At 49.4% G+C, this 14,601-nt stretch overlaps 1 protein-coding gene across 5 annotated transcripts in view; it reads right to left on the reverse strand.

Moving 5' to 3' along the window:
* BMAL1 (basic helix-loop-helix ARNT like 1) overlaps nucleotides 1-14,601 on the reverse strand; it is a 125,252-nt gene that overhangs the window by 74,233 nt on the left and 36,418 nt on the right. For 4 of the 5 annotated variants that reach the window (XM_075546027.1, XM_075546025.1, XM_075546030.1 and 1 more), the window contains exon 2: nucleotides 13,782-13,854. The exons of the other annotated variant lie outside the window; for it this stretch is intronic. The gene's annotated coding sequence lies outside the window, so the exon portion shown is untranslated. The remainder of the gene's footprint in view (nucleotides 1-13,781; nucleotides 13,855-14,601) is intronic. 5 annotated transcript variants of the gene reach the window in all.

The raw sequence follows: 14,601 nt of genomic DNA on the forward strand, positions 1-14,601 counted from the left end.
ATAGGATCGCTGAAGACAAATGGGTGCATAAGCAAATGTGGTGAAGAAAGCTGATGGTGTCTGGGGTCTTAAAGGCTTGAAGGTGAACAAGCGGCCATCTAGCCCAGAAGCAAAAAAGCCCACATGGAAGAAGCACACCGGCCAGTGCGATCACGATGTGCCAAGGGACCAGGTATAAGGCATCATGCAAAAAAAAAAACAAAACGATATAAGTGTATGTATGTATGTGTATATGTATATGTATATATATACCATATTAAATGAAGGGGGAAGTGCAGAGTGGAGACCCAAGGCCCAAGTGTCGGCCAATGGAGATCCCCTCATAGAGGGGTTTAGGAGAGGAGATGGGTTAATTAGGGTGCGAGGTAGTACCGATGAAGAACACAGCTTTCCCCGACATCCTGGATGCTTCCTCCCCCCAACTACCATGATCTGAATTCTACCTTGCAGGCCTGGATAGGACAGAGGCTGTACACTGGTACATATGAGGGCTGGAGGTACAGGGAATCCAGGGTGGATGATACCTTCAGGACCAAGGGTGTGAGGGACGATGCTGGGAGAGTGGAGGGTGAGTGGGTTGGAAAGGGGGAACTGATTACAAGGATCCACATGTGACCTCTTCCCTGGGAGAGGGACAGCAGAGAAGGGGGGAAGGGAGACTCTGGATAGGGCAAGATATGACAAAAAAACGATGTATAAATTACCAAGGGCACATGAGGGAGGGGGGAAAGGGGAGGGAGGGGAAAAAAAAAAGAGGACCTGATGCAAGGGGCTTAAGTGGAGAGCAAATGCCTTGAGAATGATTGGGGCAGGGAATGTATGGATGTGCTTTATACAATTGATGTATGTATATGTATGGATGGTGATAAGAGTTGTATGAGTCCCTAATAATTGTAAAAAAAGAAAAGAGGAGAAAAAAATGATTAGGGCAAAGACTGTTACAGATGTGCTTTATACAATTGATGTATGTATATGTATGAACTGTGATAAGAATTGTATGAGCCCCTAATAAATTGTTAAAATTTAAAAAAAAAAAAAAAAAGGAGGGTCCTGGGAACCTCCCCCTCTCTGCCTTCACCTTCCTGTTGACCAGCTGAGACCTGCACAAGCCCTGTGATGCGGCCACTGCCATTGGATCCACACAACCCGGCACTTCCCGCCCGGCCTGTGATCTTCCTGAATTCTCCATCATTGCATGTGGCTGTGTGAAACTGAAGAGGGATTTATGGACTAGAATTGGACTTATGGACCTGAGTGGAACTGGGCTGGGATGTTTTCTTGATGCATAATTACTTCTTGATATAAAGCTCTTCCTTATACATCTATAAGTGTCTCTGGATTTGTTTCTCTAGTCCACCCATCCTAACACAATATCCTCACACTGCCTGCACTCCATTAAGCTACCCTGATGTTCTGTGGGACTAAGTGGGATGACACATGAGCCTGGAATCTGGGAGTCATACAGTCATCATCAACTACGTAGTTTGCTCATTGTTGAAAAAGAAAAAGAAGTTCCTCACACTGTAGAAAAGGCAGTGGGGGCGGGGCGAGGGGGCTACACCAAAACGCTTGTAAAAGCTTTGTGCAGTAAAACGGCATCATCTTCTGAGAATGTACTAAAGCCTAAAGCGATTCTTGAAGAAATTTTTTATGACTGAGTATTTTAAGGCAGGAATGGGGGTAGGGTAGAAAGAGAGAGGCAGATGGAGACAACAAGGAAACGGGAAGGAGTGTGGCTGAATTTGAATATATCAGTGTACTGGTGGGAGAGAAAAGAAGTCAACGTACATACACGAAAACAATGCAACTTTACATCTCATGGCTAGACCCACCTATTAATTATTTGCAGCTGTAGCTCCTCTGTCAAGCTCCTATGCAATCCTCTGCACCCTAGTTGCTTGATGTTACTGCCTCCCTGATGTGTTCCCTGACCTCATCCACCTCACTCCACCAAGAGAGAAATGAACCTTCCATCTATTAATCGACTCCCACTAATACACACTTCACACAACCCGGCTCACTGCGCTCCCCTACCAAGTAGCGAGGTCCCAAGAACACACACTGTATAATTGGCCTCTGGGCTCATGTGCTTTGAGGCAGTGATGGCTTTCCTTGGTCCTGAGGGCACCCAGTCCACAGCTCCTAGTTGGGGGCATTCCCAGAGAAGGGCCTTCTGTCCACAGCAGCAGTAGAGGGGCTGGGCTCACAGGACAGAGCAGCTACGCACCTGTGCTGAACATCTGAGAGGCATCTTGCAAATATTCACTCATACTTTCTTCACACTGTGCCCTGTGACCCCTACCCCCCAGGGGTTGTTATCTATTTTGCAGAAGGGAACACTGAGGCTCCAAGTGGTGAAGTAACCATGCCAGCATTTGGACCTGGGCCGATTTTACTCCAAGTTCCTCTTTCCACTAGACCAGGCTGCCCGTGGGGGCTCAAGACGAAGCCAAAGGCACCCTGGAAGGAGAGTGGTCTGGGACACAACCCCCTGCTGTCTCCCATTGAGGCGAGTGAGAAGGAGCTACGGCTAGTGGCACGGAAGCTGTTAGCAACAGCAGGGCGCCAGGGGCAGAGAGCCAAAGAGGAAGCCTCTGCAGAAGACGAGATTCACAATGCCAGGGGCAGTTAGCAGGTAAGCCGGTCCAAGACCTGTCCTTTGGGGATTTTCTCAGAAGACGCTCTACCTTGGACGAGGCGTTCTCAGCCACATATGCTCAGCGAAAGGCCCTGTTGAGAACCTGCAGATCCTTCCCAAATGCTAAGGACATATTTGAGAACACGGACATAAATGTCAGAGGGCCTAGAGGGAAGTTTTGGACAAAACCGAGCACAGGAAGTCTGGGAATGCCACACCCCCAACGCAGAAAGAAAATTTCCATGGTATCCGCTTACAACCACAGTAGAAATAAAAGTTCCGAGGAAAGGCAAATTGGGTTTTTCATCAATTATTATTGCTGTACTGATTCCAATTCATAGTGTGTTGTGGGTGAAAGAACCTTCATCTCAGTCTCACAGAAGACTGTGTCCAAAGCACCGATCTGTCTCAGTCACTCTTCCATCAACAAGGTGTCCCACTCACTAAGGCAGACCTTCCTTAAGCCCAGGTGGCCTCCGTTATAAACCGAGGAGAGAGGAGTAAGAACGTCACAGGGAGAGCGGGTGCGACCACCACAAAATAGGAGGGTCGGTCAAAAAACATTGCCACAGGGGTTCCAACCCACCCCTGCATGGATTCATTCCAAACAAAGCGCAATTAAACATGACCTGTGGTCAGTGGACAAGTTCTCCAAGTTATACACGTTATCCTAATCGCATTAAGGTGCCTTCTTAAATAAAGGTCCGATAGAAACAGAGGATTCTGAAGGGGATCTGCTGGACCAATTAAATTCAAGACAGAGAAGTCCTACCCAAAGGTGATGGCAACTGCAGCAAGAGCAATACTCCCTCTAGAAATTCACAGACCTGGAAGGATGAAATGAACAGGAAGAATGGCTTCACAGTTTTGTATTTTTGTTTAATGAAGGTGCCTGGGATGTTGTGACAACACTTTATGACTTCCCCTTCTGTGTGTGGGGAGAAGCTGGCAGGAGAAAGCGCGTTCGGGTGGGAGGAGATGTTGCGGAGGCCCTCAGGACCCTCACAAGGTCACCTGCCCTCCCGAGCTCAGGCCAATCAAACGGCGCCCCGACCTTGGTACTGATGGCTTGGCCTCTGGTGGAAAAGACAATGAGCCCCGGCACAGCCATGGAAAAGGACACTAGGACCAACTGTTACCTTCCACACTGAAACCCTTCAGCAGCTGATGAGTCATTAAACTGGTTCCAGTAGGTGGGGAATATGTTTGTCACCTTGCTTGATGACAAGAACCACTTAATTAAATCAACATATTTATGGGGGTTCTGTGTTTTTCTAAGACAACAATGTGATTGTTGTTAACATATTTGTGGGCTTTTAAAATGCTTTCTTATATTCACTTAACAACTAGCTGACGAGAGCCATAATGGGGCATTCCTGGGAGGCTCGTGGACTAGTCTGCCTTTGGGGAGAGTAATTTGGCAATGTTCTAGAGGCGTGACCTTTTGAACCAGAAGGCCCCCTATGTCATAAGGAAATGTGGACACATTTCTACAGATGTGTGCAGCAATTTCTACAGCAGCAACGCTTGAAATGACAGAAGACCAGAAACCGCCTGGGCCTCCACCAGCCCAGGAATATTAAACAAACTGAACCCGTATCCATAAAGTGAGTACAGCTGGTAAAGCAGCGCAGTCCCTTTAGTGGTCATGTACGGAATGAGGGGCAGGGGGACCATCTACAATAACTAATGAAATTCAACCTCACTGCCACTGAGCCAATGCTGTCTTGTAATAGGACAGGGTCTTACTGCCCCTGTGAGTTTCCGAAACTGTAAGTATTTATGAATAGAAAGTCCAAGCTTTCGCCCACAGATGGGCATGGTGTTGAGGTGCAGGGTAGTACAGTACTTAATGGGACTGTTCTAGCCATAGTCTCTGTTGCTCCCACCAAATGACCTGTCCCTGATGGTCTGGGTAGGAGAAGGTGGGGAAAATACTGGAAGGATTCCGTTGTACTGCTTGTTAACAGGACCCACGGTGATTGCCGTACTGCTGGGTATAAAATGAGCCATCTGAGAAGTAGGTGGGAGCGAGGGGTATCACTACCAGCAAGAGCCAGGGCTAGCATATATCCTCCACTGGACCCCAAGATCCCTGTGCACAAACCTCCTTGAACCAGGAGGACAGCTTTGAGACCAACGGAGTGACAGAGAAGGAGCAGCAGTAGTAGCAGCAGCAGCAGCAGCAGCAGCAGCACCACCACCACCAGGAGACAGGTGGCATACTTCTTAGCCCACAAAGCAAGTAACGCTAAGTGTCTGGGGGTTAGGAGGCTGGCTTGTGGAGTGGGGTGCCTCTGGACACTTAAGTCCAGGAGCCGGGTTTGCTGCCCCAGGGACTGGAGTAGATACCTTAAAATTTAGGTTGAAGCTTACAGGGGCAGTTATCAACATCCCTAAAGGAGTTTTGAAATGTCCTGACAGAACTGCATCCTGACCATCTCTCACACCTGAATTGTAACCTGTTAATTTCCATAATAAACCCCATCACCATGAGCATTGTCTGTGTTCCATGTGGCCCCTGCAATGAATTATAGGACCTAGTAGAAATGTACCAGGGTGCTGTGGGAAGCAGAGAAATGATAAGCAGAGAGTGTTTGGGAGATGGGAGCTTGGGGTGAGGGCCAAAGAGGCTGAGGTTAGTGGGATGCAGCGCAAATGGCAGACTTCAGAGGTGTGAATCCAACAAACTCTCCCATGTGGTGATTTGGGAGGGACAGTGGGCTGGGGTCACAAAGGTTTTAAGTCATTGCACCTGGTGTAGCTAGAATTTGTTACACGTGTAGACATTACTTTAGAGATGGGGGAAGAATTTTTAGAGTCTATTGTATATTAATTCTTCTTAAAACTTCAGTGTCTACCAGGCTGCCCTTAAAGTAACCACTATTAGATGCCTCCCTAGCCCCCCACATGAGGGAGACACAGGTGTTCCCAAGAAGAGACCGCCGAAGGGGCTGGTCTCCAGTACTGAGAATGGCTAACTCTTGCCTTTTTCGGAGAGAGTTTGCCAAATTAGAACTCAATGAGAGGGCTGTTCAAAACGATCCACTCTTACAGCATCCCTAAATTCCTGAATTATTGTTTCCAACCTCCCCTGAACAGAGGCGATCAAAATTTATATCCTGCATTAGCTATCGTTTTATGTGGATATACCAGCCTTGCTAAAGAATTTTAAGATGTGTTCATGAGGAATCCCCCAGGAACGGAGAGAGCAGGTGACCCCACGAAATGCAAGCAAGCCCTAGAGCCACTTGGATTACAGTAAAAGGTGACAATCGGGTGAGTGCAGTAACCTTTCTGCTTATTAGCAAAGCTGCTCATGAAGCTGGCTCTCAATGAACAGTCTCTGGGGGCTGTCACAAACCTCTAGCGGGCTCTGCCAACCCCTCGAGGGCAATGGTGCTTCCGACGCAGAACTGTCCCTTTCCAGGCGCAAAATCGCTGGGTGGTTCCCAGCCAAGCTTAGCCACCGCCCCCCCCCACCCCACCCCGGCCTTGGCAGTGGAGGCTAGCCTGTAGCTATGCTGCCCACAGGTTGGAGCAGCTTCCTACTAAGGGGGACTGGGAAGAAAGGGCGGAAACCCCGTGGAGCAGTCTACAAGGTCCAATCTACAAGTGACCACAGGGGCAGCACTGGGTCGGGTTTTATTTCGTTGTACTTGGCAGCTAACAACCAGCCCAATTACCTACAGCGGCCAGGTGGACCACGCCTACGCTCAAGGTGGAGAAGCACACCCCCGGCTGCGGGGCCACACCTGGTCAGCACAGCCCACCCTCGCTGTGGAAGGAGAGACCCAGTGTTGGCACAACCGCTAAAGGTGAGTCCCTAATTGAAAGGTAGGAAGCCATTTCTGAGGAGCTGAGTAAAATAGGTCTACAAGCCAGCTGCAGCCAGTGAGGTTTTGACCTTTTTAAGTACCTAATCGGCTCAATGGCTGCTGTGGGGTTCATTTTTTAATTGTCAAAATGTAGGCAGCACGATGGTTGCCAACCCAACGTTCTGCACTTGTGCAACTCAATGAAGCCTAGCGCATCAATCATGCGCCCGTTACCAATGTCCTTAAATGGCTCGTTTTTAGTCAATTTTACTTTCAGACTTTCAGAGAGATGGACGGAGACAGGGGAATGGTATGTGATGGAGAGAAAACAGAAAACAGTCATGTTTTCTTCACATCAATTACCTATCAGTCTTGTGAAGGCAATGGGTACTGTTGAAATCTCATCCGGAAGAAAAGGTCCAAAATGGATTTCGCTAAGCTGAGCACAAAACAAACCCCGAGAGGAAAGGGCTCTTCCGGACCAAAGCAAAAGGCCCTCGGAACATCGCTCATACAATTCACTGTCAAGGCGCCTGTCAGAATCACAACACTGATAAGTACTAACTGTTATTTCTAAAAAGAGAAAAAGCTGCTGTCATCAAGTCAGTTCCTACTCATAGCAACCAGACAGGACGGAGTAGAACTGGCCCTGTGGGTTTCCAAGACAGTAACACTACAAGAGCAGAAAGTCTCCATCTTTTTTTCCATGGGGCGCATGGTGGTTTTGAACTGCAGACCTTATGGTTAATAGCCCATCTTGTAACCGACTATGCCACCACGGCTCCTGAGATATTTATTATAGAAAAGTTAAATTAATAGCAGCAAATGCTTAAGAGCTCCTTCGTGCTTGGTGCTTTCAGGCATTTGGCAACCAGAGTCACTGATCTGGGTCACACAGCCACCAGGCAAGATTTCAACGAAGGCCTGGCTAGCAAACCTCTCTCCAAGACCAAAAATAAAATAAAATAAAAACCCTCAGACTCAACATCATAAAACGGCACTCATTTTCCCCCGAGCCAAAGCAACAACAGATTCGTTTGTGCTAAAAATACTCTCTGGACATAATTTACCATTTGCAAAGTGCTTTCCTAAGATGCAGTCTCACTTAGCGCTCTTCCCTGAGACCTTGTCGCTCAGCCACCGTCCCCGCCGCACAGCCTTTCCTATCAAGTCATGCTCTAAAATGCCATCAACCATAAAGGCCTTTCCTGTGTGCCAAGCACCGTGTTAAAGCACGCTTCCTTTAGCCTTCACCATAATCTCCCACGGGCCCTTGCTATTATCACAGCCCATTTCACAGGCAAGGAAACTGAGTTTCGAGAGGCTGACCCCTAAGTCACACTGCTAGTGTGTATCGAGCTGAGTTCCCAAAGTGCTTCTGCCTCCAGAGCCTGAGACCAAACTGAAAACCAGGCCCACTGCCGTTCAACTCAGACTCGCAAGGGAGCTGTGGTGCGTCGTGGGCTGAGAGTTTGAACCCACCAGCTGCTCTGCAGGAGAATGATGAGGCTGTTGGCTCCTGGAAGATTGACAGTTCCAGAAACCCTAGGAAATGCTACTTTGTCCTGGAGGGTGGCTATGCATGTTGCCCAGTGTGCTAAGGGCCCTTTAACAGCCTCCTGCCCTGCCCCGTGTCCATCTTCCCGACTTGGTCCGAAGCCATTTTCCCTTTTTCCTACTTGCGAACAGTGGGAGTCACTGGGAGTTCGGCCACCCTGCCCTGGAGCCCCAGCATGGTGTCCTGCTGACCTCCGCCGGGCAACCCAGCGCTGCGTGGGTCACACAGGTCTTTCACAGCACTGCCGCCTGAAGTCTGAGAAGGGCCTGATCATCGCAACAACCCAGTTTAATGGTCACCCAAGAACCAAGGTGGGGGCAGAGGGGCACCTTTGAACCGGGAGAGAAGGTATTTATTTAGTCAACAGCTACTGTGTACACCTTATTCAAACATATCATATATTATGATGATAGGTTCTAGCCTTAACAGCGAGGTGGGTGAAGCATTCCCAGGAAGAGACTGATTAGCTGAGATCTGAGAGCTGAATAAGCATTAACTAGGCAAACCAGGAAAGGCCTCTAGTGGCACTGTGGATTAGGCACTGGGCAGTGATTCAAAGCTACCAGCCACTCCTGGGGCCAAGAGGAGGCTGTCTGCTCCCGTAAAGATTGACCATCTTGGAAACCGTACATAGGATCACTGCAATGGATGACCCAATGGCAGTGGGTTTGGTACTACGTAGAAAAACTGGGAGTTAGGTGAAGTCTCCAAGAGAGACGGCAGCAGCTTCAGCAATATCAGAAAAGCAAGTCCACTGCCATCACATCTATCCTGACTCAAGGCCACCCTATAGAGCAAAGAGCTGCCACTTTGGAGTTCTGAGACTACATTTTTACGGAAGCAGACAACAGACACCAGCTGCCCCCCTCCCAGCGTGGCTGGTGGATTTGAACTGCCGAACTTGCAGTTAGCATCCCAACACTTATACCACAGTGCCAGGGGAGGGCAAACAGCCCTGGCAGTAGGAGCCATTGTGTCAGACAACAGCTCTCTGCTAGCAGTCCTCCAAGGTTGCTGTCAGTTTCAAACACTATCCCAGTTATGCGACAGAAGCAGGAAATGAATTCGACACTGAGAGTCCCAAATCAAAAGCCTTGGTGTGGGAGCCTTTTCCTGCTTGGGAATGCTCACTGAGCACCTCACAAGGTCCCCATGAACCCACCCTCAGCTGGCCTACAAGGACAAGGGATGTTGGGCAACAGTTGGCAAGAATTGCTATTTTGGCTAATTTAGGAAAGTTGGGATTCATCCCGGACAAAGCTGGGTGGGTCTCATTTCTGAGCAATCTTTGATGAATTATTTTTCCTTCTTTAATGACAACTTACTCTTCCCTCAACAATGAAAGTTTAAAAGGACAGGTGGGTGGAGAGGGGGAAATGTACAGAGAAGTCCCACCGGTGACGTTTGAGTATGGGGAGAGGCAATAGGACCACAAGCCCAGGCCCAGCATGACATAGCGAGTGCTCAAAGCTGAGACAACTGGCCACCCCACCAAAACCCCATAATGAACCTCCGGTTTCAAGTGCATCTCATCAAATTATAACTTGGTTGTTGGGTTTACACAAACAAGCTTTGCTGCTATCCCTGTTCTTTCAACAAACGCTTCCTGAGCCAGTTGCGCTGTGCTGACACTGAGCACATATCGTGTGTGTGTGTGTGTGTATGTGTACACGTACCTCACAGAGCTCGAATGCATGAGCATAACAGAAGTAAATCAACAGTTGCACTGAGGGTGCTTTGGCGAGAGAAATACAGGGTGCTGTAGGTGCTAGGAAGAAGGTCACTCTGGTCAGGGAGGGCACAGGGTGAGGAAGGGCGGTGTTCAGAAAGCAGAGATTTGAGCTGAGTTACCCAGATGAGGAAGAGGAGAAGAAGGGCTCCCAGGAGAAGACCCAGCACAGGCCAAGCCAGGAAGAGGTCATGACTTTGGGGAAGCTGCAGGGAGATTAACGGTGTGGACTTGGGAAACTGTGAAGCTAGGAAAATGGCCAGAAGCCAGGTTCTGAAGACTGTAGGCTCATCGAGGGGTTTCCGTCTTACTCGGAGCAACAAGGAGTGCTTGGGGAGTTTGAAGAGGAAAGAAAAGATCACTTATCAGAAATAGCAACATCCTGCAGATAAGAAAAAAAATGATGAGCAGAGGAAGACCAATTAGAATAGCGGTTCTCAACCTGTGGGTGGTGACCCCTTTGGGGGTCAAATGACCCTTTCACAGGGGTTGCCCGATTCATAACAATAGCACAATTACAGTGATGAAGTAGCAACGGAAATTTGTGGTTGGGGGTCACTGCCACATGAGGAACTGTATTAAAGGGCCGCGGCATTGGGAAGGCTCAGAACCTCTGAATTAGAGGCTGAGGGGTTGGGGAGATCCAAATGATGAAACCTTCACTTAGGGGCCTTTTCAATAATAAAGGGAAACACCGGCTTCCAGAATTAACTGGGAACAAAGTGGACGCAGACCGAAAGGAAGAAAAAAACTGAGATGACCAAAACATGGGCTCTTCAGAACATGGCAGCCAATGGAACAGGACCACCAGGAAGAGCCACAGCCGGCTCCTGAGAGAGCAGCGGCTGAGGTAAGAAACCATTACCAAGACAAGTGACACCAGCAGGGGAGACTGAGCTTGAGGAGCCTGTGGGGCAGGCAGCTAGGAATGTGCCTGGGGAGAGGGAGCTGGCAGGCTATGTAGATTTGGGTGCTTCAGGATGGACGGAGTAGTGAACAATCTCTTGAGATGACATGAAAGGGACCCAGGCCAAAGCTCCCGGCATGGCCAGAGAAACATGAACTGGCCAACGTGGCTGGGACACTGAGGTGTGAGACTGGGGGGAGAGCAGGAGGCAGCCGTCCAGGAAGGGAATGCTAGGCCGAGGCCCAGAGGAGGGAGCCCCCTCTGCCAAGGAGAAGAGTTAAGATGGAGCGCTGAGGCTAAGCCGACCCATCTCTAGTCACCTCCGAGAGCTGTGTGATGGTTTTGCCCCATGAGCCCATGGTCTCCCTTCACGTCTCAGGGAGGCCTCGTGGGCCACACGAACTAAAACCCTGGGCCTATTCCTCTCCACCCCGACCTTGATTCTGCCTTGGAGTACCGCTGCCTGGTACTACCTAACACACATCTCATGCATTTGTTACCATCTGTCTCCCTTACTGGAATGTGCCTGTGTCGGAAGCAGTGGCTGATAGCCAGTGGCCAAGCATCTTGTCCGAAGGCACCTGAGAAAACAATGCTAGGGATGTGGGGGTAAATCAAGACAAAATAGGTTCTGCCTCTGGAGTCTGCAGTTAAGACTTGAGCAATGAGAAGACGAAACATCATTTGCACAGAGCTCGGACTGGAAAAATGCAGTCCTTTCCGGCGATCCCTTTCCAAGGCAAAGGCGGCAGCCTCCAGGAAAAGGACCACACTGGCCGGCAGCATTAGCTGGGGAAATGGCAAGAGTGAACGACTGAGGCATTGTCTTGACCTTTTCTAGAGACACAGCTTCTTTCACAACCTCCATTAGACAGACTCCTAAGAGGTGGAAAGACCTACTCTCAGCTCTGAATATTTCATCGGGAGGGCTAAGTCTGTAGCCCACCTTCTATGTGAGTACAAAGAGATTTGTCCAGGGTTAGGGGGAGAGAACAGGAGCAGCCTAAGCCAGTGGTTAAGAGTCAGACAGGCCTAGGTTCAGATCCTCTGTAACTCTGACCAAGTTGCTAGACGGCTTGATGACTCGACGCCCGCACTGCTGAGATGTGCACCTGCTAACTCCCAGGTGACCGGCTACATGGCACTGAACTAAAGCCATGTCTGCAGAGTACTGGCACACCGTGAACTTTCACTCAGTCGGGGCTCTGTACTGGTCACATTTTGTTGCTTTCGTGCCTAGATCGCAAACTGCTGACTCTACACGAACTTAGCATGCACATCAAAGAACTTACTTAGCATGGGGAGACCGGAGCACCCATTGACATGTACTTGAATGGCTTGGGGAATTGTCACCGCCGCACCCCCCACGCCCCACCACCGATTTGTACAGTTGCCACAGAAGAAGTTTCATGTTGGTCTCCGGGTCCACCCATGTCCTCCTTTCGATTTATGCAAATATGGCCATTCCCCCACCAGGTTCTGTCTCGTCCCAGGGCAGGCGCCCAAACGTAGGCTAGACGCCCTGGTGCAAGTTGTGGCAGAGCTAAGCACACCACACCCCAAGGGAGCATGAAAACGCGTCACAGGCCGCATATACACACCCGCTCGCACACACAGCTTGGCTCCGATGGAGGAAATGAGAACTGGTCACAGCATGCACTGCCTGATTCAAGGTTCCAGAAGAGGCTATTGTGCCATGCAAATACCTGTGTCTTATGTCATCCCCTTCTTTCACTACCTAAACACGCTGTGATTATTAAATCCTATTCTTCCCATCTGTCCTGACCCCATGCAACCTGGCTTGCCCCTCATTCCTCTGTCATGAGACTGTATTCAAGCCCACCAGGGACCACCCTGTGACAAATTCAGCAGCCTTCTCCTACGGCCTGGTCTCTGCTCTCCCAGCCTTTTCTCTTCCTGGACTCTCCTCCACAGCCCTGGGTTGGCGCATTCACCAAGGCTCGGGGAAAACCGGATTTAACCCCATGTTTCTGGACCTCGCCTTCTCAGCTCACGCTAGGCCCCTGCACTTCCAGTAGCTTAGCAGCCCTTTCTTTGTGGATGAGCCCAGGTCACCTCGAATGCAGTGCTGTCTACAGTTGCTTCAAATTGCCCCCAATATCCACAATTCTGCCAATGACAGCATTGTGAACCACCAAGTTTAAATTTCCACCTTCTTTGAATCCTGCCTTGAATGTCTAAGACCTCAAGTCCCATAGGGCTCCCCTTTTAGCGTCTCTTTTATTGCTCTTAGCTTCCGTTTTAACTACCATTAGCTGCCTGTCTTCACACCCGGATCAGCAGTTACCTTTAGCAGGGATCGTGTCCCTTCTCCAACTAGCAGATCCATATTTCTAAGACAATGTTTCACTTCCCTGCCCAAAATAACATCAACGGCTTCCTGCACAATAAGGATTTGAGGGCCTTAACTCACTCAGCACAAGTCTAGAACCGAGTGACCCAACTGTTGTAGCCCACCTGTCAGCCTACCACCGTTTTCTGCAAATAAAGTTTTATTGGATCACAGCCATGCCCATTCATGTACCTTCCATCTGTACTTGCTTCCATGCTCCCACAGCAGATCTGGGTAGCTGTGACAAGAAACTGCAGAGCTGAAAGCATTTACCTTTACAGGAAAAGTTTGCTGGCCCAGGTCTACAAGAACCAGTGGCCAACAGACCATGCCAAAGGTCCTTCCCATGACTCCTTTGAGGCTTTTTCTACCGCGGGTCTGCTGGTGAACCCATTCTTTACACTGTACGTCTTCTCAAGCCCCTGAACTGCTTTACTCGGCCCACCCTGGATGTTCCTCAGTCTGCCTCTTCCCTAAATCATAGCAAAAGCTCCACCTTGACATGAAGCCAACCCCACCCAATCCCAGGGCCCCTAGGTTCTTCCCCTCCAGCCTCCCTCTCGTCATCTACCCCCTACACCCAACATACACACACACACGCACCTGTAATGAGCTTTCGATTGTCCTGTGTGTCCTTTCAGCCTATATACAATAAACTCTTTCATGGTCTAGGCTCGGTAACCGCTACAGAGATCCTGCCAAAGATAGCTACCTTGCCCTTCATTCCAAATGCCAAATCGATAGCATAACGTGCTAAGATGACGTCAAACAAACTTACCAACAAAGGCCTGGGATTCCACATTTGAAAAGTCAAGCTTGCGCCCAGCAGTTTGTTCTCCAGTCAGCACCACCTAGAAGGCAATGAAATATGAAGCTTCGTTTGAAAAGGACTTTTTGGAGGGGGGGATGATACTATTCACCACCCCAGTAAGTTTTACTGTCTTCCTGGGATGCCCACCTCCGAGTCTTAGCCTGGGACAGCCCTTTGCGACGTTCAGACCACAGGGCATCCTCTGGAAGCCTCTCTGGTGTCCCGGCAGGTCCTCCCTCAGCTAGCCTGGGAGGGCTCTATGGTGACACATGGCAGGCACGCCACAGCACAGTTTCTCACTTAGAATGAGGCTCTCAGACAGTTGGCTCTTCAAGAGAAGTGTTAGATTCACCCTGTCCTTTACCCAGTGCCCAGACACTGCTGACAGTCAGATGGTTCTCAATATGAATATCTGTAAACTGGATGGAAAAACAGCCTACTCGAGTCACTAACTCCCATCTGAGAAGTTAGGCCACAGTTTTTCATCGGAGAAAGCATGCATCAATACCATTGTTTTTAACAGCCAATGGTTTACTAGGAAGATTAATGAGATGCATCTTCTAAAGGCACAGTTTGGCATGACACTTCCCTGGGCAGAAACCTTCAGAGGCTCCCAGAATCTAAAAGGACAAACCCAACTCTGCAGCCAATGTGCCAGGCCTGTAGCCTGGCTCCTCAGACTCAGAATACATCATTTCCTAAAGAGTCGAGGCAAGGGGGCCAACCAATAGCCAGGCCTGAAAGCACACTCCCTACCCTTTGGCTGGATGACACCCTCCCTTGTACT

Source organism: Tenrec ecaudatus, chromosome 4, assembly GCF_050624435.1.
Source record: "Tenrec ecaudatus isolate mTenEca1 chromosome 4, mTenEca1.hap1, whole genome shotgun sequence".
In the NCBI taxonomy this organism is placed as follows: Eukaryota; Metazoa; Chordata; class Mammalia; order Afrosoricida; family Tenrecidae; genus Tenrec; species Tenrec ecaudatus.